Source organism: Vanessa atalanta, chromosome Z (assembly GCF_905147765.1).
Source record: "Vanessa atalanta chromosome Z, ilVanAtal1.2, whole genome shotgun sequence".
In the NCBI taxonomy this organism is placed as follows: domain Eukaryota; kingdom Metazoa; phylum Arthropoda; class Insecta; order Lepidoptera; family Nymphalidae; genus Vanessa; species Vanessa atalanta.
This window is the reverse complement of record NC_061902.1, coordinates 9,787,932-9,792,271: the sequence shown is the minus strand read 5'-3', so window position 1 is coordinate 9,792,271 and position 4,340 is coordinate 9,787,932. Positions and strand designations below refer to the sequence as shown.

The following is a 4,340-nucleotide window of genomic DNA, read 5'->3' as shown; positions in this document are numbered from 1 at the left end:
AATAGCAATATAATAATATAATTATATATATATTTACAACTACTTTTGTTATGACATATTTTTTTCCCAAAGAGTCTCCCACAGTATAATAACTAATGAGTTTTTATATTCTTAATCTATACCGTATAATTAAGACCTTGCCCATAGACTTACATCTATTTACAATCTTCTGAAACGCGTCCTTACGAAAAAATATTAAAGTCTTAGCTACAATCAGTGTTACATCGCCTTAGCAATTTACATAATTATGAAACCATTCCATTTTGTCAATTTCTAACCTTTCACTAATCTAACCCCTTACGAATATAATTAACGTTTCCTACGATGCATATTTCTACTCTTCTATCCGTCAAACAAAACAAGTGATATACTCTCAACTTGAACGGCGACAGTGACATGTTAAAATACATAACATGTATTTTAAACGAATATAACTTTTTTATAAGGAACTAGTTATAATGTGAAACAGATTTCACGTGAATAATTGTTAGTGCTAATCATTTTGGCATAAACTTCCAGCCGAAGCCGAGATTGATCTAATTTTCATGTGTTTAATTTGCGTTAAAATTCGTTTCGTGCTTGGAGGTGAAGGAAAACATCTTAAGGTAATCCGCATCTGTGTAATTCCAATGGAATTCTTTCACATGTACATCCACAACCCCGCATTGGAGCGGCGTGGTGGAATGATCCAAGCTTTCCGAAATGGACAGGCCTCAGCCTAACAGAAGGGTATTTAAAGGCTGTTATTATTCCCAATCGAATAATTGCAAATAGACGGATTGACATAAAATGTAAAAAACGAGTTTAACTTGCTTAATCACTTGGCAATACCTTATAAATGATTTTTGTAAATATATTTATTTATTTATTTATTAATTTTCGAAACACCATCGGCATATCCACAAAATATTTAAGAAAAAGTAAGAAATATATTCTTGTACGGTGTGATACACCACTACAGGCGTTTACATTTTACACATCAAATAACAAAATAATAACAAAACATTACACTCTTACATTAATAAATCTTTAAAATAACAACAAAAATATGAAAGATATGAAGTAACAAAAAGGAAACCAAAACAATAATAAATTACTCCAAATTAAAAGAAACAAAAGCAAAAACTAAAAAAATACAAAATCTTGACACAAATTGAGCAAACAGTCTAATTTTTTCTTAAAACTATTGCTGTTATGGCTAAATATATCAATCTCATGAGAAGTGATATTATTGTAACGACTCATATATCGGATAATAGGCGAAAACTTTCCTACATTTGTACGGAATCTAGGAATAGCGAAGGTGTTTTGTATTGGGTGACGCGGAATCGTTCTTGGGACATTTATATAGATTTGTGAAAGTAATTTTTGCGAGTCTATTGAACCATGGATTAATTTATGCAGAAACATTAAGTCATGATTGCACCTACGTTTCTCCAATGTGGCAAGTTTGAAGTGTTTCAGTCGTGTATTATATAGTCTGCGCGATATGGACAGCTTCTATCTTTATATGCCAAAAACTTTGTAAATCCTTTTTGAATTCTTTCAAGGCGATTAATGTGAATTTTATAAGTTGGATTCCATGCAGGTGAAGCATATTCAATAATACTACGGCTTAGTGAAAAATATAAAGTTAGAATGGCATTTACGTTTTTAAAATCATGACATGTTCTTTTAATAAATCCTATCATTTTCAAGCATTTTTTTACGATTGTATTGTAATTGTATCTTGTTAAATATTATATCAAAATTTAATAGAATTTAACATGGCTACAGTACATTAATATCAAATTTACAGTGTAACTATGTTATACCAATATTATAATATATAATGAAAGAAAGATTTTATATATTTTTTGTTTAATTTTATAACGGAAAATGTAACTCATTAAACAAAGGCAGTGAGTGTATAAGTGAAAATCATAATCTTACAACATTATTAAAACATTATCCTAGTAAAATTTCTATCTGTCTATCTATTATATCTTAAGATAGATAATTATAATATTATAACTTGCATAGATCAAACCTCTAAGCAAAAACTTATAATATTAAGATATCTCTAGAAGAAACCTCATGAATCAATATCAAATCAAGTCTTAATGTTATCAAAAAAATTATAATTATTTTATTTATAAAATAATTTTAATAGCGATCTATTAAAATTGGGTTATTTCGCGAAAGCACACAAACCAGATTTAAGTAATACCAAATTTCAAATACATTTTTTTTAATTAAATCATGAGACTTCTTCTATTTTTATATACACAAAGATATCTTATTCATCTTAGCAAATCTACTGATATTATGACCGTTACCATTTAGTGTTTTACCACTTTAAGACTTACATAAGCTAATATTAGAATGAATATAATATTAGGTCTATATTTGAAGAAATTGCTTATAAAGTTTTTAAATTATTCGGAGTATAGAATCTATTAAAAGTATTTAAAACCCTTAGCTTACATTATAATAATATGTATCTGCTATTGTCGAAGTTAACGATAAATTATGAAAAAACTCTTTACGGCCATTTGTTGACCTGAAACAAAAAATAATAAATTTAAAACACATTTTTTGTTTTAAAAACAATAATGATATATAAAAACAAGTGACAGGCGTCAAGTAAGAGAAATAAATCAGCGCGTGGTTAATGTAATTTAATAAGCGATAACTTTATTTGTAATCAATTGAAACCGATTATAGTACTGTTTTAATCTTAACACCAACCAAGATATAAAAAATCGATTCGATGTTCATTTTATTCCTCATATTAATTAAATCTTTCGAAGCAATTTTAAAATCTAAATGAATACTATTTTTATATGAGTTTATATTTAAGAGAACATACCAAAATATTAATGACACAAAATAAATAAGAAAACAACATACCTAATTATTTGAATAGTTATTAGCACGCAGAATCTTCCGTCTTGAAATGGACCATCATCAGAACCGTTATTGATGCCTGTGATGTCAATCAACGAGGCTCCGTTTGGGACCCTGTAATAATCATAACATAAATGCATTTAATGCCATCATTTCCTAATTATCATATTACCTAAATAAGTTCTTGGTTTATTTAGTATCATACTTTTTATATGTGTCATTTATAATACATGCATTTTACAGTTAGGGCGCGTATCAGTACCATAAATATTTTTGAAATATTCTTGGTGATTTCAAACTCGAGCAGTGCATACATTTTGATATCGTTAGAAATGAAATATAGTGTAAAATAATAAAAATATACCTATATTAAAATAAAAAACAAATTTCATTTTATATATACGTATTTAAAAAAGTGCCGAAATATCAATCGTTTTCGTTTTCGAACTTTGTGTGCGCGAGCGCGTGTATGTGTGTGTGTGTGTATGTGTGTGTGTGTGTGTATGTGTGTGTGTGTGTGTGTGTAAGGTCTATTTATTTATTTGTTTTACCTTCAAAAATTGTCAGATATCATCAGAGATCATATTTATTGCACCATCTCTGCCGCATACAACTGCACAGCCTTACCCCCTCCCCCTCCTTACCTCATATTAAAGGAGGGGGAGGGTAATCCTGAAATCGATAATAATAATTAATAAATACATTGAAAAATGTATTCCAAAAAAGTTTAAAATTTTACTCAATGTTTAATATACGATTATACCTCTCCTACTTATAACTCTAACACGAAACGAAAGTAATGTATTAAACTAATGTACGCAAAAATTATATAATAGAAAATTTTTGCTAACCTTCGTTGCCTGTGGACTTATTCCTAAATCTTTACCGCTTAATAAACAGTTTGGGTAAACTTTGAACTTCCTTTAATAATTTCTATCCCAAACTATTTCCTTAAGCGATAACTTTTATAAAACAAAGTTATTTTTTTATACTCATAAACAGAAACCTTTAATGTTACTTAGAAGATGTAACAGGTTTCAACATTTTGATAAATTTAAAGCTTTCATATAATATTAAATAATAACATATAATTCGTATTATATCAATAAAAGTACACTTACGATTTTTAAAAGCAACTGCTTAATAAATTATTGATTTACACACGTTCTAAAATATAAAATTTGTAATCTAAATACTTTTAAATGTATTATACTAATGCAAATAAAATGAAAACAAAGTAATTAAAACATACTAATGCCTTTAGTGCTAGAAGAAGCCCTAGAATGTCTGGTCCACAGTGCTCATGCGTAGTTCATTACCAATCACTAGATTGAAATATGGACGCGTCCATAGACTGTGACGGCCAATCAGAACGTGGCGCGAGGATCAAATTTTAAACCATTATTGATGTGATACGGACATAGTTAAAATTTCATTATTTTTAATTTATA

The 4,340-nt window shown here is 28.2% G+C and overlaps 1 long non-coding RNA gene across 1 annotated transcript; it reads right to left on the bottom strand.

The window, feature by feature from the left end:
• Positions 1-2,149: 2,149 nt before the first annotated feature.
• LOC125076284 lies at positions 2,150-4,039 on the bottom strand. The gene is made up of 4 exons (XR_007120302.1): positions 4,011-4,039; positions 3,441-3,561; positions 2,893-3,003; positions 2,150-2,542 (listed from the first exon to the last, which is right to left on the bottom strand). It is a non-coding gene; the product is annotated as an uncharacterized LOC125076284 (long non-coding RNA).
• Between the last annotated feature and the right edge of the window lie 301 nt (positions 4,040-4,340).